Source organism: Euprymna scolopes, chromosome 21 (genome assembly GCF_053919585.1).
Source record: "Euprymna scolopes isolate OS-2025 chromosome 21, ASM5391958v1, whole genome shotgun sequence".
Classification (NCBI taxonomy): Eukaryota; Metazoa; Mollusca; class Cephalopoda; order Sepiida; family Sepiolidae; genus Euprymna; species Euprymna scolopes.
In genome coordinates, this window is record NC_136502.1 from 4,490,980 (window position 1) to 4,514,118 (window position 23,139).

Consider the following 23,139-nt stretch of genomic DNA (forward strand, 5'->3'; position numbering starts at 1 on the left):
ATCTCCAGCTACGGTATAGCAGGAAATGTTTTCTCAATAATTAAATCATTTCTTTCTGATAGGTTCATAAGAGTAGTGGTTGATAGGCAGAAATCAGAGGCCCATAGTATTAATGCTGGAGTCCCCCAGGGGTCGATTCCTGGGCCCAACTCTCTTCCTGATCTATATTAATGATCTCCCAAAACACATACTTAATTCATTCGTTGACATCTATGCTGATGACACGACCATTTACGGCAACACATCAAAGGCCTTAAATGACAAAGCTCTCGCCGATTCTATCTCCTCTGATATTGAGCAAGTAGTACAATGGGGAAAGGGGTCGCTTGTTACTTTTAATGCATCTAAAACCAAGCTTTTATCCTTACATCATCAACGCTCTGATTCACATCTGGCATCAGTTGAAATGAATGGCTCTCGTCTTGGGGAGGCCTCATGTTTTGACAAGCTTCTCGGCTTGACCATTACTCCTGATTTGAAATGGAACACATACATTAAATCCGTTGCCAAGGCCACTGGAAAAATGGTGGGATCCTTCTATCAATCCAGTATATATCTCACTGCTGATGCAATTGTCTATCTATATAAGAGCCAGGTATGTTCAAGGATGGAGTACTGTTGCCACAGCTGGGCAGGAGCTGCTAGAAAGGACTTGTCCTGCTTCGATAGAATTCAAAATATACTTTGTAGCCCCGTAGAGGATGTTCTTTTCTCTTCCCTACAAACTCGTTATTTTCATGGCAAGCGCTCGACTGAGCTTCAATCTACGGTTCCCCCCTCGCCAAACTTTCACAATAAACACTCGAGTAGCAGAAAACACTATCAATAATTCTCCCCACTTTTTATCTGTGCCTAAACCTAAACGTAGATTTTATGAACAAAGCGTCTTTCTTAGAACTGCACACCTATGGAATCGTCTTCCGTTTTCCTGCTTTCCAGCTGACGACAATATGATTTTCTTCAAGTCCAACATAAACAAGTTTTTGATGAGCCGTTCGACTTAAGTTAACAAATTTACCGAATTTCCATTACTAACGATTACTATATTGTCCAATTGTTCACCGTACACTCTTTAACCCTTATCCTCGAGTGGCTTCTTGGCTTTGATAAGTGGTGATGTGTGTGTGTATATATATATATATATATATATATATATATATATATATAAGGTTTAAGATAATTAAAAGTGAATACTAATGCATTTAACGTGGTTATTAAGAGTGCTCAATAAAAGAAGAGCAAGATATATATTTATTAATATAAACAAATGTTCATAGTCGCAACAGTAGATATACTAATGTTTCGAACAAATGGTCGGTTACAACAAGAAGTCTTCGTCGGGCGACAATAAGTGGTTGCTTTCTACATAAACTAGTCCTCAAATGAAAATAAAATAAACTGTTCAAATTTTCTTAAAATATAAAATGATAAAATTGTATCCGAGATGAGTATTTTTGTTGATGACTACAATCAGAGCAATCCTTCGGGACAAGATCAAAGTGTAGTATCTGTTCTTCAGATACTGCACTTCAATTTCTTGTTCTCTGTCAGTGGAGGAGAAGCCCTTCACGACTGAGACAATTTTTATTTTTGTTCCTTTTCTCCACATTAAAAAAACGACCCTGGTGTCTAACTCTGTCCCGTGGGGAGGCATTGTAAATAGGTACAATAAGATCAATTGGGGCTACTATTCTTTTAGATGGTGTATTATGGATACACCTATTAACCCTCTGGGATAATGGGGGTGCTGCATTATTTCTTGGGTAGGAATTATCCGGCGGCATCCATCCCTGTCCAGGATTCAGAAACTTACAGAACCATAGTATTGCCATATTTTATTGCCATATTTTAGTACTGACCAGGTTCAATGTCGTTTAACATCGGTGATCTAACGGGAGCCATTGTATAAACGTAATTAAACCATATTCTCTTAACACTATCAAAATCAAAGGCCTATTTTTATTACGTGTTTTGATCGGACTATTATTCTCATCTTAATTAATATTTGTGTAACGTTTAGCTTGATATAGCCTTTGACCTTCGTGAGGCATGTTGGTCGCCATCTTGTAAAAAAAAAAGCTTTTCAAGAAGGATGTGACTCGCTATGAAAACGCTACATTGTGTGCATCACATAATGCTGTGATGCAAATAGACAAATCGAAAAATTACTGCAAAACTTTCATCCCTACATTTACAATCCAATTTACAGCATAAATATTTAAATTCGAAGCCTATCCTATTCTCAAAAGTATCTGATTAAGCATAAAATTAGCCGAAAAAGGTTGATATGCCGCACAAAAAAACAAAACAATAATCAATAACCAATTAAATCAAATCTGTTAATCTTCGTCGCAATGCTTTTTAGTGTTACACCAGAGACTACTAAATTGTATGGAGTAAATTTGTTTGTATTTTTTTTTATTTTTTATTTTTTTTATTTTACCTCGACTTAACACATTTTTTATATTAATCTTACTGTTGGTCCAATCACATTAACATTCCGATAGTGTATTATTCATTCTTAGGTAAGAAATAAAAATTGCTCTTAAACATACTTTTGGGAGAGAGAGAGATAGAGAGAGAGGGGGGGGAATAAGAGAGAAATATATATATATATATATATATATATATATATATATATGGGTAAATATATATATATATATATATATATATATATATATATATATATATATATATATGGGTAAATAATTTACAGTATTTGCTGTCAGATATCATTTGTCGATCGGATAATCCCCGGGCCAAGACTACCAACAAAATATTTGCAATCAATCTTACTTTCAGAAAGATCGATATCGGTAACTGTGTGTCCACTAGACTCTCAGGCGCCAATCTGTTTCTCCCCCTCTCCCTCTCCCTGTCTGTCTTCCTCTTTTTCTCTCTCTCTCTATCTTTCTATATGCATAAATATATATATATATATATATATATATAATATAAAGCTGAATATGTGTGTATATATATGTGTGTGTGTGTGCGCACGCGCGTATGTGTGTGCGTGTGTGTGTGTGTGTGTGTGTGTGCGTCTGGTCACGAATAGGCTATATAGTTGACTATTTTAAAAAAACTGATTATATATAATGATAGAAGATGTATCGAGACACAGGAATGGGTATGTTTGATCTGGCAGAACGGTGGTTAATTAAAATTGTGGGGTCTGCGTTGGCGCCTGGCCTCCATAGAATGGAAATAGGCACACACTTTAATAAAGACTTTTCATATCTATCTGCGTAAGTATACTTTGATAATTATGTTTCAGTTTGAACAAATATGGTATAATAAAAATTATGGGGTGTTCGTTCGCACCTGACCTCTATAGAATGGAAATATGTCACAAAGTTTACCAAGGTTTTTTAATAATAGATCCACAGAATATTGTGATAAGTGTTTCAGTGTGAACAGGTATGGTATAATAAATGATGGGGTTTATCTATTTTATTTTTACTTTCATCATATTTTGCTTTGGTTTTGATACCCCCAAATTCAATCCAAATTTACAAGCCTTCCTTTTCATAACCTATCATACTTTCATAAATCAGAGATCAGAGTCCATTTTCTGTAGGCTGTTTTTGTACCCAGTCAATGACGGGTACTTTTGCTAGTATATATATATATATATATATATATATATATATATATATATATATATATATATATATATATATACTAAAGGGGCGCCCGGTTTTGCCCAGGAGTAAAATACGCTTAAATATTATATTTTAATTTGTCCAGATTTCGTAAATATTATTATGGAGTCGTGATTTCAAAAGTTTTTAAAAAAAGTATTTAGGTGCCATCAGAATCGAAACTGCAGCATTCAAAGCTGGTGACGTTACCACTGTACCAACGTGACACGCATATAAACTGATTAAAAATTAAGAAGTAAAAATAAACAAAAGTGAATGTACAAAATGAACGATTTTTTTTCAATTTTGACCCATTTTGACCCCTTAAAAAACTATTTTAATCGGCTAAAGACCTATAAAAAGACCTATAAAAAGAACCTATTAAAAGAACCTATAAAAGGTCTATAAAAGAACAGCTCGTAAAAAACCCAATCATTTTAAGGGCCTAGCGCCGCTCTGTGATTTTTTGTTTCGGGGAGATAGAGTTTGAGTTAATGGAGACAGACAGACAGACAGACATATAGCCGTTGATATATATATATATATATATATATATATATATATATATATATATAGAGAGAGAGAGAGAGAGAGAGAGAGAGAGATTGAGAGAGAGAGATTGAGAGAGACAGTCAGACAGACAGGCAGAGAGACAGAGATAGAGAGAAAGAAATAAAAAGAAATAAAACCGATTTGTGTTCATCAACGTTTCGTCTTTATTTCGAGACTTCCTTTGCAAACTTTGCTTCAGTATAAGCTGTATATCCTTTAAGAGGTCTCTAGTTACTAGTAACCAGTTGACCGAAACATGCTCATGATTGTGTAGCATATATATATATATATATATATATATATATATATATATATATGAGGATAAAGAGTTAATAATTGTTAATATGAATCAGTTTCAAAAAGAGAAATAAACAAAATCAAGTTGAGTGTACGATCGTTTCGGAAACGATATTCATATTATTTATATTGACAATAATATTGACAATAATATTGACAATAATCGACAAAGAATTTTTTATTATGGTCTCCTCATCAGCACAAAAGAGGGCTGAAGTTTAAGACACCAAAATAAAACTAGCATTTTGTAGTAAGGTGGGTAGCCTTTGTATTGAGTTGCATGTGAAAATTTGTTTTAAATTTGAAGCAGAAGAGCTCAATGTGTAGAATGGCAAAAACAAATAAAAATACAATTCAAAGAAAAAACTGAGCTCGATCTCATTATAAATTTATTTCAGTCAAATCGAAGCGTCCGGGTGGGCTGAAATAAATTTATAATGAGATCGAACTAAGTTTTTAATTGTTTTCTTCGAATTATATATATGAAGACCCAAATCATCAGTACTATTTAATTGGATGTGTCTTGAATAAGACATGATTCCTATATATAAAGCGATTCGTCTCTCAGAACAACGAATACCATCTGATTATCCTAAAGATGATGGATAGCACGCTCAGAGTTTATTTAATGTGAAGTTGCTTCACAAACCAATCAGCTTCATTCTCTCGTCTCAACCAGTCTGTTACAGCGATAGAGCAGGGTGTAGGCAGTTGGAAGCCAGGTGGGATGCAGAAACTGTCGGAAGTGTCGACGTTCTCCTACATAGAGCGCCTGCTGTCTTCAAATACTCACCCCTGGTGCTGGTCAGACTCAATATTGCTTAACTTTGGTGATATAATGAGAACTACTGTGCCAATGTGATTACGCCGTATATGATTATATAGGTAACTTCACATTGGTCTTTATTATAGTGAGGATGGATGTACGATATTACTACTCTTGATGCGCTGTTATTGTAAAGTAATTTCTACAGTTTTTACACCAATGAACTAAACCGCGATATATGCAACCAGATATCTGATCGCATTAATCAAACGAATACATTCTTCCCAAACGAGAATTTGCATATTTTCCATTGATTCAAGCAACAGCTGTTGTCAAAGCGCTCTGTTCCAATAATTTCTACATTAAATATAAGAAAGATATAAAATTCTTTATGTTTCTAAATGTTTGGTTGTCTTTGCAAATATTAGTGTCAAACACCAAAAAGGGATACACACACACACACACAGTACTGTTTCGCTGTATCACAGCCCACCAGTGCGGCTAGACACGCAACTACCTACGTTCGACAGTCAGGGCTATGAACCATTACGCTAAATCGCCAGCTGCTGTGCAGGTAGTGAATAAACGATGTTTTTGACATTGTCCGAATACCTAAGCTCAATTTGTTTACACAAAGAGCATCGCTTGATACGCTAATGGTATAGCGTGTATCACTTCCCAATATGCTCAACGCCAGATAAAAAGCATTATAGTCACCCACATACAGAGTACTGTTTCGCTGTAGCGCAGCTCATCAGTGCGGCTAGACAAGCGACTACCTCAAGCCAGGATCGAAACCTGACCGCCGGTGCGACAGTCAGGGCTTTGAAACACACACACACACACACACACACACACACACACACACACACACACACACACACACATATATATATATATATATGTGTGTGTGTATATATAATAAAAGTTACAATAAGTTTACTAAGGTAATCAAAATGGTAAACTTAAAATATATTATAAATATTAAAGAGTTGATATTTACAAGTAAAATAAACTCAGCCAGATGTAAAAAGCCCATTAAAACCGAAAAGGAAATAGAGCTTATAATATGAACAAATGATTAATAAAACATGTTAAAAGACATCTTGAAAAAGAGTTAAAAACATATTTAATTTTAAAAAGGAAGCACAAGATAAGTGGATAGTCCTTAATCCGCGGAGTTTCGAAGAAATACTCTCCTTCTCATCAAAGGGCAGGAATTAGCAAAATGCAGGATCGGATTTTGCATATAAAAGTATTTAATGAAACTACAAGTAAGTCAAAGGTCTTACTTGGTTAAAAAAAAGGGTGAGGTAAGGGGAACAGGAGGCAAAAGAAAAATAATAATAAAAAGATTTCACATGAATGGATAGTCCGGTGAATGTTAAAAATCCAAAAATGGTAAAATCCAAAACGGTCGAATTTAAAATTTCAATCCAATGGGTAAATTCCAATTTACCCATTGGATTGAAACTTAACTAATAATCCCCATCTTTACTATCATCAACAATAATCCTTAATCCGCCCACCTATCTATTTTATCCGAACCTGCCCCCTTCTCTTTTTTTTCAACATATATTATCCTTAATAACAACGTCTACAAAATGTAAATACTGCATTAACTGCACTTTACCCCCCCCCCCGTCTATATCGACCCCCCTACTTTCCACCCTCTTACTACCATCAATAATCAACTTTAATCCGCATTAAATATCTTCCCCCTCCTCCTCTTCCCCCAGGTATATGTCGAACCCCCCACCCCCTTCATACCTTCCGACCCCCCAGCATCCGCATCCATCTCGAATTATATAATTATATGTTTTAATTTTACGCAGATATCAATAGCACCTCCAAAAGATAAAAAATCCGGCGTCGTCATAAAAAATACGTTGCCATGGTGACAATATTTACCAACTGCTACGGTAGCTACTGATCACTTACTCCCACTCCCTCTTACACAACAGCAGATACCATGACGCTAAAAACCTCTACTCCCACTACTCCCCCTAAGTATTTTCAAAATTTAACGTCTACTTTTCTTTCTTTCTTTCTTTTTTTCTTTTTCAAACGTACCTAATAGAAGCTCTTTAGCGTTTTTTCACAACTGAAATTCTACTATAAAACCTCCTCACACTATTACACGACTTCCCTCTCTATTTAATACCCCCCCAATAACTTTATATCCATTTCTGTAAGTTTAAATTTCAGTCCACCTATAAATTCCGATGAAATTGGTACTCTACCTCATCTCCTGGGGTGAAAATCCAATGGAAACAGTAATGTAAATTTATTATGGGCTCAATAAAAAATTAAAAAATTATATACCGCTTTATTAACATATAGAGCACTTTTATCGGTTTTTTTTTTACCTTATTTCCCTTGAAAAGATATATATATATATATATATATATATATATATATATATATATTTCATCATTCAAAGAGGTGAAAAACTATAGCAAACATATATATGAGTATTTTAACCATAGTTCCTGATTTCAAAAGGCGAAAAATTAAAAGATACATCTGCCTTACTTTTAATGCTAGGTTTATTTATGGTGTCTTTTAAATTTAATAAAAACCCTTCAAAATTTGCTGACGAGGAGACCTTGACTATTAAAAAACTATATGTAATTATTGTTCGTAACTGGATGTTTACCACAATAAAAAGCATTGTTTTCCGAAACGATCCTACAGATAATTGATTTTGTTGTTGTTCCTTCTTATGAAACGGATTTTTAATTTAGTTGAAATTTGATTTTTCAAATTTTAAATTATCAATCACATTAGTTAATATATATATATATATATATATATATATATATATATATATATATACAGAGAAACCTGATTTTCTTTTTTTTCACTGTATGTAGATGACTATTTTTTTTTACGAGGTGGTCACCACTTATCAAGGCCCGGAAGCCACTCAAGGATAAGTGTTATTGCATGTACAGTACGTTAGTGTGGAGATTTAATAAAGGTGTCTACTTAGAATCATCAGAAATTTGTTTACGTTGGACTTGAAGGCATCCAGGTTGTAGTCAGGTGGAAAGCAGGCAGACGGAACAGAGTTCCATAGGCTTGCAGTTCGAAGAAAGAAGCTTTGTTCATGGAATTTACGTTTTGATTTAGGCACAGATAAAGAGTGGGGGAAATGTTTGACAGTGGTTTCAGCTAGACGGGTATTTTTCGTAAAAGATTGGCGAGGAGGGATCAGAGATTGGAGCTCAGACGAGCACCTGTCATGGAAATAACGATAAAACAAAGATAGGCTCGCAACGTCTCTTCTGTGGGAGAGAGGTTGCAGGGAAGAGAAAAGGGCATCCCCCACTAAACCACGAAGTCTACTTTGTACTCTGTCAAGGCAGGATAGGCTGTTTTTAGCAGCTCCTGTCCAGATATGGCAGCAGTACTCCATCCTTGGACGTACTTGGCTTTTATATAGATAGAGAATTGCATCAATAGTTAGATATCTTCTTGCATCAATAGTTATATATATATATATATATATATATATATATATATATATAGTCATCCATATACAGTACTGTTTAGTTGTATCAGAACTCATCAGTGTGGCTAGACTAGCACCTTTCCTATATATATATATATATATATATATATATATATATATATATATATATACATATTTCGCCATTTTACGCAAAATGACGTAATAAAAGATAAAATAACAGGTAATTGCAACGTCTCTTCCAATTTTCGGATTTCGTAATCATGTCCAAATGCATTTTATTTTCTTTTGATGGATTGATAGTTGCTATTTCTTCTGAGGTGTAAAGGACAGAATAGATTCATTGATTGATATAATTATTAAATGAATGATTTTGCGCTACAAAACAATAACTGTCAAGAATTGTGGATGTCAACGCTATTAAAGGAATAAATTGTAAGATGGTCAACAGCATGAAATTTGGAATTTAGACTTTTGTTATTTGTTATATATATATATATATATATATATATATATATATATATATATGATTTTTGTTTTTGCGATACGTTTTTAATAAATTCAATTATTTACAAAAGTGCATTTTTACCTAAATACGAGTTGAGAATACTTTTCCCTTTAACCAATTTGGTACACCCATATGGGGGGGGGTATATATATTGTTTTTAAAATATAATTATCCACTGACACGTGTTTTATCGTCTACGACTCATCAGAGTGGCTGAATCTTACCGTGGAGTGCCGATTTCGAATCTCGCTAGATTCAGCTACTCTGATGAGTCGTAGACGACGAAACAGTTTTTTTTTTTACACAGTGATCACCACTTATTAAGGCCCGGAAGCCACTCAAGGATAAGGGTTATTGCAAGTACATTACGTTAGTGTGGAGATTTGGTGAAGTGTTTAATTAAGGGGGCGGTTCATTAGGAATTTGTTAACATTGGACTTGAAGACATCCAAGTTGTAGTCCGGTGGGAAGCAGGCAGACGGAACAGACGTGCAGTTCTAAGAAAGAAGCTTTGTTCATGGAATCCGCGTTTTGATTTAGGCACAGATATAGAGTGGGGGAAATTTTTCACAGTGGATTCAGCTAGACGGGTGTTTTTCGTGAAAGATTGGCGAGGGGGGACCAGAGATTGGAGCTCAGACGAGCACCTGCCATGGAAATAACGATAAAACAAGAATAGGCTCGCAACGTCTCTTCTGTGGGAGAGAGGTTGCAGGGTAGAGAAAAGGGCATCCCCCAGTAAGCCACGAAGTCTATTTTGTACTCTGTCAAGGCAGGATAGGCTGTTTTTAGCAGTACCTGCCCAGATATGGCAACAGTATTCCATCCTTGGACGTACTTGGCTTTTATATAGATAGAGAATTGCATCAGTAGTGAGATATCTTCTGGAGCGGTAGAAGGATCCCACCATCTTTCCAGAGACCTTGGCAACAGACTTAATGTACGTGTTCCATTTCAGATCAGGAGTAAAGGTCAAACACAGAAGCCTGTCAAAACACGGGGCCTCACCCAGACGAGAGCCATCCATCACAACTGATGCCAGATGGGGATCAGAGCGTTGATGATGTAAGGATAGGAGTTTGGTTTTAGATGCATTAAAGGTAACCAGCCACATTTTCCCCCACTGAACCACGCGCTCAAAACACGCAAACACACACACACACACACACACACACACACACACACACACACACATATATATATATATATGCGTGCGTGCGTGTGAAATTTTGCTACACACACACACACACACATATATATATATATGTGTGTGTGTGTGTGTGTGTGTGTGTGTGTGTGTGTGTGTGTGTGTGTGTGTGTGCGTGTGTGTGTGTGTGTGTGTGTGGCAAAATTCCAAAATGCAAAATTTGAATTTCATAATAAAACCAATCGTACTTACTTAATTTTTATGTCGCGTTGATTAAAATATCAAAATCTATGAAAAACAATAGCTTAGAAAATTACTTTTTATTGAAAACACTTTTCGAAAACAATTGCGTTTTGCTAAAAAAAAAACTGGAGAGTTCCAATTGTTAATCGAAAGGTAAATATTTGTTGAAACTTTAAAAAAAAGTTTTCCTAATTGTTGCTGTTATAAATAAACGATTTACTATGAATGCCTTGCGGGGAGGTCATGGATAGGAGCTCAGTCGAACACCTACTATGAAGATAAATATGTTGGAGAGATATACTAGCAGTATCTCTTCTATGTAAACGTAACTATTCATGCTAAACTTTTTCGATGGATATATTTTAGGTGAATAGCAGTTTATAAACATCTCGTGGGGAGTTTTGCTACGTAAATTGCAAAACTACATTTATCCTCATCCTCATAATTGTTGTTGGTTCACCACGTTTCGGCCAACTATTCCTCGGTCTTCTTCGGGTGGTTAATCGCGTCGGGATAGGAATTCGGAATCTCTTAACTGTATTTCCAGTAATTATTGCCTTCCATAGTTGTTGTCTACCTATGTTTTGGCCAACTAATCCTCTGGCCTTCTTCGGGTGATTAATTACTGCCTTTCATAGTTGTTGTCTCGCCACGTTTTGACCAGTTAATCCTCGAGCCTGCTTTGGTTAGGATTGGAACCGCTATCTTCAGACAATGATCACCTCTAACCGTAAAGACTCAACGCCTCTATCCACTGAGCCACGGGCAACATCTTAGGATGAGAATAACAGTCCGCAAATAAATAGATAAATATCCAAATTAATCATTTCCAAGAATTCCAATAAAAATAATATATAATACATTTTAAGCATTTGACAATACTTTTGAGATGATGTATTTTTTATTTTTTTTTTTTTTGCTTTTCAGATTCTGTTCGTTGCTTGGTTTCGTCCTTTGTCGTGGTTAGTTACTTTTTGACAATCTCCATCTAAAACGTTTATTTAATCGACTCGCATAGAAGATTGCTCCCAGTCTTCGTTTCATGTCTTCTAGATATCTTGTATCTGTTAATTATTTTTTCTGAATTCCTTTTCGGATTGACTCACAGCATTGAGTTATAATTTATTCTTACATATATATTAACAAAAGCTCTTTATCTACTTTACCACGTGATCAGTGGCATCGTGTGAGGGTAATCTTCGACAATAAAATGTTCATTGTGACTGAAAGTATTTTTTCCTCTTTTAAATACATTTGACAACATTTTTAAATCTCTGAAAGACGTCGGTTGTATTCTTCCTTTGTTTTTTTTGTTTTTTTAAATGAGGATTTAAACTCGTAAGGAGTATGCGATTTGTGTAAGCTATGTGTGTGATCCTATCCAGAAAAAAAAACAACAAAACAAACAAAAAAACAATAGTTGCAAACCAAACTACTGATCAATTTTAGCTGTTGATCCTACCTGACTGTTACAAATGGTCTGTCCGGAGATATGTATCAGAAATTCCAAAATCGATATCGCGCACGTGTGTCAGGGTTGAAGATAACCGGTTGCATAAAATAGTTGGAATTGGCCGAGTAGATGATTAGGGTGACGGAAAGAGTTGGAGTGCACATGGTGATTACGAAACCGATTTGATCGAATATGTGAAATCAAGATGGTAGACTAGTAATAGCGAAAGTGTGTTTGAATGTTTTAGCATGGGACAGAGTGAACTCATCGGTGGTTGCTGTCTGGTTCGGTCTTAAGGTTAGAAAGATTTGAAACGCAAACCGGTCGATTAAAGGAACCAGTCAGTCACTTTAAGTTATTCCTGGTCGTTGGACAAAAGGGCGACAGGCGATCATTGTCGACTTTTCAATCGCACTAACGACAGCTCGGTTTTAAATAAAAGGAAATAACCGACTTCCGGTTCATCTCCATTGTCTGCAGAAGTGATAAAATGCTGTTTAGCCAGAAAACGATTATCCAATTTAGTTATCTGATTTAAGAGGTTTAGTTTATATTATGTTGTGTCTATGCGTCTCTTTAGCATTTCAATTTGTCTATCAACTTATCCAGCATCTTTTTTTACGTCCTCTGCCTCTATTCTCCTCATTTCTTTCCCACTCTCTCAATCTTTCTTCCAGACTCATCGTTTTCTGTCGGTCCTTTTCTCCCTTAATTGCACACTTGCTCTTATGGTATTGCGTCCATTTCTTTCTTTCTTTCCTGTTCTCTCTCTCTCTCTCTTTCTCTCTCTCTCCTCTCTCTCTCTTTAAACCTATATTCCTCTCCAACATTTTTCATCCCTCTTTTTTCATCCCTCTTTTCTCATCATCTTTTCTTCTCTCTCTCTCTCCCTTTTCACATTTTCCTCTTTTTCCTATTTTTAATCCCATATCTCTCTTCTCATCCCACTTACGCATCTCTCTCTCTGTCTCTCTCTACATACGCCTCTCTTTTCCACTGTCTCCATCTTCCTTCTGCTTACTCTTACGATGTTTGTATTACCATTCCCCTCTTTCTTCATCTATCTATTCCCATTTCTCTTTCTCATGTCTCTCCACCTCCCTCTTATCATTTCTCTCTTCCCATCACCCACACCATTTTTATTTCCATCTCTTCTCATCCTCCCATTTCCCACGTCATTTGTTCGATTATCTTTTGCTCAATTTCTTCTCTATCTCTTTCTACCAACATCCTTCTCCCCCTTCCCGATATTTTTTCTCCCTTTCATCAGATCATCTTTTTGCTGTCTTTCTTTGTCTCAATTTCTTCTCGTATTTTTCTTTCTTCTCATTCTCCATTTTTCTCATCGCTCCATCTTGTACACTCCTTGTTGTTGGACGTCCTCCGTCTCTGTGATTTTCCCTTCTTTCTAACCTTTTCGCTATATGCCCTTTCCTTACCCCATTTTCTATTATCTTTCTCTACCATTTGCAATATCCTCCTTCTCTCTTTCTCTTGAGCACACAGATTTCTCTACCCTTATCTAAACCTTATCCCTCTCTCTCTCTCTCTCTCTCTCTCTCTCTCTCTTTCTCTCTCTCCCTCTCTCTCTCTCTCTCAAACACATATTTCTCCACCACTCGCCTTACCCTTTCTCTTTCTTTCAAACATACACATTTCTCCCCCATTCGCCTTATCCTCTCTCTTTAAAGCACATACATTTCTCCCCCATTCGCCTTACCCCCACCCTCTCTCTCTCTCTCTCTCTCTCTCTCTCTCTCTCTCTCTCTCTCTCTCTCTCTGAAACACAGTGGTGTGATCCTTCTACCGCTCCAGAAGATATCTCACTACTGATGCAATTCTCTATCTATATAAAAGCCAAGTACGTCCAAGGATGGAATACTGCTGCCACATCTGGGCAGGAGCTACTAAAAACAGCCTATCCTGCCTTGACAGAGTACAAAATAGACTTCGTGGCGTAGTGGGGGATGCTCTTTTCTCTTCCCTGCAACCTCTCTCCCACAGAAGAGACGTCGCGAGCCTATATTTGTTTTATCGTTATTTCCATGGCAGGTGCTCGTCTGATCTCCAATCTCTGGTCCCCTCTAGCCAATCTTTCACAATAAACACCCGTCTAGCTGAAACCACTGTCAAAAATCTTCCCCACTCTTTATCTGTGCCTAAATCAAAACGTAAATTCCATGAACAAAGCTTCTTTCTTAGAACTGCACGCCTGTGGAACTCTGTTCCGTCTGCCTGCTTCCCATGGGACTACAACTTGGATGTCTTCAAGTCCAACATAAACAAATTCCTGATGAACCACCCTCTTAAGTAATGACACTTTATCCAATCTCCAATACTAATGAATACTGCAACACTATCCCATTTATTACTGTACACAAAATAACCCTTATCCCCGAGTGGCTTCTGGGCTTTGATAAGTGGTGACCCCCCATGTAAAAAAACACACATATTTCTTTATCATTCGCCTTATCTTTTTTCTCTCTGTCTACAACATAAACATTCGCTTTATCCTCTCTCTCTCTCTCTCTCTCTCAAACACACACAGCTCTCTTACCATTCCCCCCATCCTCTCTCCCTCATTCATTATCTTGAAAGCACACATACATTTCTTATTTATTTTCATCTACGTTTAACTGTTGAGCGTTAGTTAAAAGTTTTTATTACACGAGCACTTATTAAAACGAAGTCATTTTATTAAGTACTTAAATGCTAGCTTATCGTTTCTCGAAATATTAATGACTATACGTGTTTAATTATGCTTTAAGCTCTTTCACCCTCCCCTCCCCCCATATTACCATTGTATTTGGTTTGTTAATTTCTGAAACTAAGTAAATTCGCTTTTTATGGATATACTACTTGCATACTTTGAATAGAGTATAGTTGTTTGACCTTGGTCTCCGATTTATATATATACAGAGAGAGAGAGAGAGAGAGAGAGAGAGAGAGAGAGAGAGAGACAGACAGACAGACAGACAGACAGACACACACACAGAGCACAATTATAGTTATTATCATAATACCGTATGAATCCAAAGATTCTATCGTTGGCTTAGGTTTCACCCATGGACGTGCACAGGGAGTGCTATGGGCGGCCAAGCACCTGTCCCTTTTACTCCTGTTTTAAAAGTGCCCTTTTTAGAGGAATGTATTATAGGCTTGTACCTCACTGCCATAAAATAAAATCTCTGCACATCACAGGTTTCTCTGAAATTATTCTAGTCAGAATTATTTCTATAAAGATATCGGCTACTTACGAGAGGGACCAGGTGAAGGTTGCCAACATTAAGTGAAAGTGCTTTTTGTGGAATGAACTGGATTCGAACCTGAAAAACCCAGGTCGTCATTCCGTTTCATTAACCAATTGACTACCGATACCTCACATAAGTTATATCGATAGTGTCATATTTATCTTTATCCCCCGTGACGACTATCAAAAAACAGATACTTCAGCACAGAGAATATCGGATCTTCTTCGAAGAAGGCTATTCTTGATAACGAGAAGGTCCACTACTCCGTTAAAAGTCTAAAGTGTAAAGGTTAGGGAAGACATGTATTTATCCAATCCTTTTCGCCAAGACTTCCTGGTCCTGGATATGACCTTAAACTATATCCAGTGGTGAGGCGCCAGATTGCGGGCTTTGGAGAGTGTGGAGCCATTCTTTAATTGCCATTGCTGTCAGGTCAACTCTGACCCGGAGTGGTAGTACCTGTTAGGGTCCCAACTATGGGTTAAATAGAAACAGACTTGAAAAGAACGAATATATTCTATTAAAATATTTTTCTTCAAAATCTTTGGATTCGGCACTAAATAACCTGAAAAGGGTTGATATGCCGAAAAACAAAAAACAACTAAACTAAACAAGACTTCCTACAAATGAAACAGAAACACAAATCAAATCGGCCGCAAAAATAGTTCAAAAGAAACTCAGAAAACTTGAAATAATGAACCAATTAATAATGTGTCAAATATTCTCTGAATTAACTTTCTTAGGAGGGAATGAGACATTTCAGCGAAGCCGATTCGATGTCACCATTTTGGCTTGGCCGATTCGCCTCACTTGATTTAATGGCATGGTCGATTCGGCGGAGTGATAATTCGGCGTCGAATCACATTTTTGTTAAGATTTTATAATATTTTTTATAAAGAAAAACTATAAAAATATATCACTGTAACTGTTTTTAAGAAAAAAATATGTTTTTGCAAAACTCGATTTGGTTAATTAATTGGTTAATTTTTTTAATTAATATTTTAAGGATTGAAAACGTCTAAATTTTTAATTAAGAAAAACAATACGAAAATATAATCTCGTTGTTGACGAATAAATATTTTTGTTTGTTTTTGTGTTATGTTTTTTTTTTTAATAAACACGGTTATTTTTAAGTTTTTTTTTTTAATCGAATTAAATTTTTTCTTTTAATAATTTTTATTTCAATTTTATTCAAAGAAAAAATATCTTCGTTTACTGAATTCATTTCAAAAATACAAAAAAGAACTTTGACTATAACGACGAAGGGCAAATTTGACACCGAATTACCCCCCCCCCGCTACCCACCGACGAATAGACCAGGCCGAAACGTGTTATATAGTTGTTTCATTAAAGAGTCTTAGAGAGAGACTATTATAAGTGATGCTTTTTCTTGTGAGAGTTCTTATTAGTAATGATATGAGTCTTAGTGAGAGTTCTTGTCTTATTACATATGATGTTGTATCTTAGAGAGAGAGAGAGATGTTGTTGTAATGACATTTTATAACACAGACATATAATAACAATACAATTTACCTTTTTGTAGAAATCACAACACAAAGATGAGCTTTATCCAAAACACATGGTGAATTTATTTAATACGACCGGTCGGGATTTCCTCATTAAGAACTCAAAGTTTCACATCTTAGTTTCTGAAGTAACGTCTCGCTTCAGACGTCCGCCTGTCTCTCTCCCCTGACTGTCTCTCTGACTGTCTCTGACTCTCCCCCCTGCTATATTGAGAACTCCATGCATTCCGGCCACGTGAGCAAAATTCACGTGTCTCAACATGCACGACTTTGCACGTTTTCGACATTGATTTCCCAATAACCTATTTTCCTTGTTTGTTTCCACAAAGGAATTTAACCTACATATCTAATTTATTTAACTCATATTTTATTATCCACATTCTTTTAACAATTGAATAGTTTATTTATTATTTATTTCATCCGAATTAACAATTTACTGGACATTCCATTTAAACCTATTGTTCTTTAAAACTTATGTCCAGGGTTCGATTTCTGCTTTCTCTTATTTCCATTTTAACTAATCTCTCTATTTTTATACTTACATGAACAGGGGACAGCCCTTATCATGTAACAAACGTACCAAACTCATCCTAGGAATACAAAGATAAAGAAGCCACTGTAGACTGGTTGAAAAGAGGATCACTTGACAAAGATCAGCAGATGATAATCTCTGTAAAAAAATGACGCTTGGTTTTAGTGTGACAATAAGATACATAAACAGCGCAAACAAATGAACTCTCATTCTTAAACTTGGCATCAGTTTCAACACGTTAAAATGTACAATTGACAGATCATAATCATATAGTATTTATCCAATGATTCTATTGTTGGCATTGGTTTCCCCGATAATTTTCTAAACAAAATCCTTTTTAGAAAGACGCCGAGTACTTACACGAGGGACCACGAGAAGGTTGCAAAACTCTTAAGTGAAAATGATTTTTGTGTAACCAACTCGATTCGAACTTGGGATAACTAGGTCGCTAACCCAAGCCAGGTCAGAAGATGATTAAATTGTACTGTGTTTTTGTATATGTGATTTGTTGTTTATTTTTGTTTAATTTTTTCTGCGATTTATCGCTTGTTAACTATACTACAATTTTACAAATTTTATGACTGATAGGAATCCGGAGATTGTCAGTTTATGGCCTGAATACTTTTTGAACGGATGAAGATGTTTAGATGGGCGGAAATAAACACATAAAAGGGGATACAGTCAAGAGAGCTAATATTTGTAACCATATTTCTCTACAAGATAGGTTGCCTTATATAACCGAATTTCATTTATTTCTGATGTTGTTGACAACTGCTGAATTGTTGAATTGGATTGCAATTCGAAAAGGAGACTGCCATAGTGACTATAGTTAGAATAGAATTGTATGAACAACATTAGAAGCTTGCATGCAATAAATTAATCTTATAAAACCAGGTATACGAGTTGTTCAATAAATATAATGACGGTGGCACAACAGATAAAAGTACTATGTTTAAACAGTTTTAAGTAACAATTCGTTAAGAGATTAGTTTGATCATCAGTATAGGTAATACAAGAAATATAGTTAAGAATTACGGAGGATTTTTACACAAGCATAGCTGATGGATGAGACTAATTAATTAATAATAAAATTATTGATAGATTCCGTTTGAAATTCCCTATGGATTCCGCGTTCGATATAAAGACTCCTAAGTTCAACAAGATGTTCCTAAAGAGGTTCGGAGGTTACACCGGCTAAAACGTTGTGAGAATAATATGCAAGCATAGAATAGTAATGGGAATAAGTCATATAATATGTAACGACTCAGATATCACACAAAAAGTGTTTCTTTGCTCGTTGATGTTGTTGATGGCAGTGTAATTGGGTTAGCAAGACTTCGGGCGTCGATCGGTCGCAAATCGATTTGGCCAAGAGACACCGCGGAATCGTTGAGTCCCAGTTCTGTAGGCGCTTTTACCATTTGCGGAAATTGTTGGAGGTTGCATTTATCTCGCAGAAACCAGTTAATTGCAATTAACGCAAATGGTGGCGGAGGTGAATGCCATAATGAACACGGTTAAAATAGATTCAGATGAACAACATTAGGAAATATTGCATGAAATAAATTTCAGTTCTGAATTTTGTGTAGATGAGGATTGGTTATTATTATTATTATTATTATTATTATTATTATTATTATTATTATTATTATTAGCATTATTGTTATTATTACTATTATTATCATTATCATTATTATTATTATTATCATTATTATTATTATTATTATTGATATTATTGTTATTATTATCATTTATTATTATTATTGTTATTGATAGATATTATTATTCTTATCATATTATTATTATCATCATTATTATTTTATTATTTTTTATTATCATTATTATTACTATTATTATTAGCCTTATTGTTATTATCATCATTATTATTATTATTATTATTATTATTATCATTATTATTATTATTACTATTATTACTATTATTATTATTATCATTATTATTATTACTATTATTATTATTATTATCATTATTATCATTATTATTATTATTACTATCATCATTATTATTATTATTATTATCATCATCATTATTATTATTATTATTATTATTATCATTATTATTATTATTACTATCATCATTATTATTATTATTATTATTATCATCATCATCATTATTATTATTATTATTATTATTATTATTATTATTATTATTATTATTCGGATACGTCGGACCACTGTTCTTATCTTGACTATTATTTTCACAACGTTTCAGTCGATGTGACCTCCGATCTTCTTCGGGTTTTCTTGTTGAAATCGCGACTCTTTCTGTCAAACTTGGAAACCTGCATGGAATTTCGAAAGTAAAACTATTTAATCCGCGGGGGTAGCATACTCTCGTTCTGTCGACTAATTTCGAATTACTAAGGACTTCTACTCATGCATGGTTGACCTAACGAGATCATGCTATCCGCGTGGATTAAATTAAGTATCCCGTTCGAAATTCCGTGCAGATTCCAGAGTTTGACAGAAAGATTTTCGTGTGCGACAGAAAGATTCCTGAGTTCGATAAAATATACCTTAAGAATGCCGAATATTACATCGACTGAAACGTTGTGAAAATAACACTCGAGATGAAAACAGTAGTCCGAAAGATTAAGATATTAGATAAATTAATCTGGTAAAAGCGGATATACAAAATATGTTAACGTTGGCGCAACAGATAAAAGTGCCACATAAAAGCAGTTTTAAGTGACAGTCTTTTGGAAATTCAAGATTTAATAATCAGTAAAGGCAACATAAAGAATTATTTAAGCTTTTTAAACAGTTATGGCTGACGGGATGAGAACAAGCTACATTCACCAATAAAATGTTAGGTTACGTTCGAAATTTCGTACATGTTCTCATGGTACAAATTGGACATAAATATTGCTGAGTTCAACAAGCCGCGTCCAAATGTCAAAAAAGTTACATCGACTGAAACGTTGTGAGAATAACATGCAAGAAGAATAGTAGTTCGAAAAATCTAACGCAGAAAAGAAATGTTTTATTTGTTGCTGGAATCTCTAATTATTTAAATCCATCATTTCAATAATGATAGGGGTAACCAGGTTAATAAAAAAGAAAAAAACCTATTTGGCGAATATACCCGGTGAACCAAGTGTAATATAAATACAAACAAGTGTGCTTAAATGGAAAGTTAGCATCCTTAAATGTCAATCTGTTGGAGCCTCTGAAATAGCGAATGAATGTTTGCATCTAATAGGATGGGCCATTCCAAAATAACCCTAGTGTTTATATATATATATATATATATATATATATATATATATATATATATATATATATATATATAATGATTTGGGGATAGGGGATTTCAACATCGCAATTCAAGAGGGAAATCTTATTTTTTATATTCATGATTTTACGTAATAAGAGAGAAAAATGTAGTTGCAATGTCGACTACATGGGTAGGACGACGATGAGATTGGGTATTAGAAATCAGAATCACATACTTAATAAATTCAGGAATGGAACCTACCGGTCAATGGACATTCTAAGTAATACATCCAGGTCTCTTATAATATACCATCTGCTTTAAAAGCCCGTTTTGCATAACGAAGTTTAGCCTCAACTCATTTTCATTTCTCAGTCATGCTAATAAAATATTTGACGATCTTGGAGACTATTGACGTTCGTTTAAAACAACTCCCCACCCACTTGTAAACGGAGAGAGTATCTCTAAGATTTTAACGTGGTTAGCTTTTAAGATATTTCGTCCACTTATATCACAACGCTGGTTTAATTTTAATATATATATGCTTATAGTTTCCCTTCGTTTTCCCCTTTTTAATGATAGAATTCCTCAATATAGCTCTTGACGTGTGAGGGCGAAACCGGTCGACTGATTTTTTATCACTTACTAGGTTTTGCTCGGATATAAAATGCGCATAAATATTATGCTTCAATTTATGTAGATTTCTTACTATTATAACTTGATTATTATCCATTGTATAGTAGTGATTTCAAAAGTTATAAAAAATATATCATCTGTTAAAATCGAATCCAGAGCGTTAAGCGCTCCAGAATTAGACATCATTTATCTCCCCAACACCGTTACTGTCTGAGCTACAGAAACAAGGTCGTGAATAGATGAATTTAAGCGACTTTGAGCTATGAATGTTTAATTTTGCGTCTGTGCAAAAGTAACACTTTTATTCGACTTATCCTGCTCAAGTTCAACTGTTTTGTTTTCAATTTTGATCCATTGGCAGCAATATTTCCCGTTTAAAATCCAAATCGAAAGTGTACTGCGGGTTCAAATACCCTATATATAAAATATTAACTCTGTAGACCAGATATTCATAAACTTTTTTGCACAAACAGCTATAAGATCACACACACACACACACACACACACACACACACACACACACACACACTATATATATATATATATATATATATATATATATATATATATACATATATAAATATATAATTCCATTTTCACCCCAAACAAGGCACAGTGCCACTTTGATGTAGTGGGCTACTATCAGATACAAATTGCAGGAATACTGTCAGTACAGTTTGAAAAGCAAGAAACTGGAAGGAAGTTCCAAACTCTAGCAGTTCTGGGGAAAAAACTTTAAAGTAGAAGGCTTTCTTACATCTAGGGATTTCTAGTGTGTAGGAGTGGGATTTTGCTGCTTGTCGGGTTTGTCGGAGGTGTTTACGTCGAAGGGGTGCAAGGGCTTGTAGTTCGTTGAAGTTCACCATTAAAATACTTGTAGAACAGGCAGAGGAATGCGACATTTCGTCGATGTGACAGAGGTTGAATCTTTGAGGACAGTTTATGGGTGGGCTAGAGTGTTTTCATCTTAAATTCTATGCAATTATGCAGAATGTAGAAACTATGCATAAATAGAATTCAGCATAATAGTGGAATAAAACTAATCATCTAATGAGAAACCACAGAAAGTGAATAAGTAATTAATTAGCGCTCGTTTTTTTAAGGAATATGCAAATTAGTTAACGTTTATGTAGTTGCTCGCATGGCTATGACTAAATATATTAAAAAAAAAGGTCCGTTTTAATCATTTTTAAATCGGAAAAGTAGGCTTTTAATATCAATGTCAGAGCAAAGAAAAAACTCAACTTTAGAGGTATACTAGCAGGGAGACATGATGTTGTTTAGAATTGAGCTTATTTAATGCCGAACCTAGTTATTTTGAAGGACGATTTTTTAATGTAGTATATTTGTGTTTTAAGTCGGATTCTATTTAACCCATAGTTGGGACCCTAACAGGTGCTACTACTCCGGGTCAGAGTGGACCTGGGAGCAATGGCAATTAAAGGGTGGCTCCACACTCCCTAAGGCCATGCAGCGGGAAGGAGTTTCACATGCCTCTCGCATGACTTCACAATACATTGTAGTCTACATTGCACTGTAGAGAATCTACTGGTGATTTTATGGAATTGCTTGTTATATAATGGCTTAAATTAAAGTTAAAAATACAAATGCCATGTATCATGCTTCAGTTGTACTCGAACAGAAAAAATTAATTTCGAACGCGCCATATCAAAGCACATGCTGTTGATTTTGTATGTCTGGCCTAACTGCTTGTGTGGTGATAATGGTTTGAATTTAAGTTTAAAATGAAAAAAGTCAAGTATCATCGTGCAATCGTACTTGAAACAGAAACATTCATTTTGAATGCGTCTCAGTCATATCAAAGAACCTACTGTTGATTTTATATGTCGGGCCTGTCAGCTTGTGTGGTAATAAAA

At 35.0% G+C, this 23,139-nt stretch overlaps 1 protein-coding gene and 1 long non-coding RNA gene across 5 annotated transcripts in view; both read right to left on the bottom strand.

Annotated features, from left to right (window-relative positions):
• LOC145242998 (uncharacterized) overlaps window positions 1-17,432 on the bottom strand; it is a 49,645-nt gene extending 32,213 nt beyond the window's left edge. The window contains exon 1 of the long non-coding RNA XR_013862836.1: window positions 16,870-17,432. This is a non-coding gene — a long non-coding RNA (uncharacterized LOC145242998). The remainder of the gene's footprint in view (window positions 1-16,869) is intronic.
• LOC145241974 (protocadherin gamma-A11-like) overlaps window positions 1-23,139 on the bottom strand; it is a 412,318-nt gene that overhangs the window by 107,232 nt on the left and 281,947 nt on the right. The gene's annotated exons all lie outside the window — the stretch shown is intronic.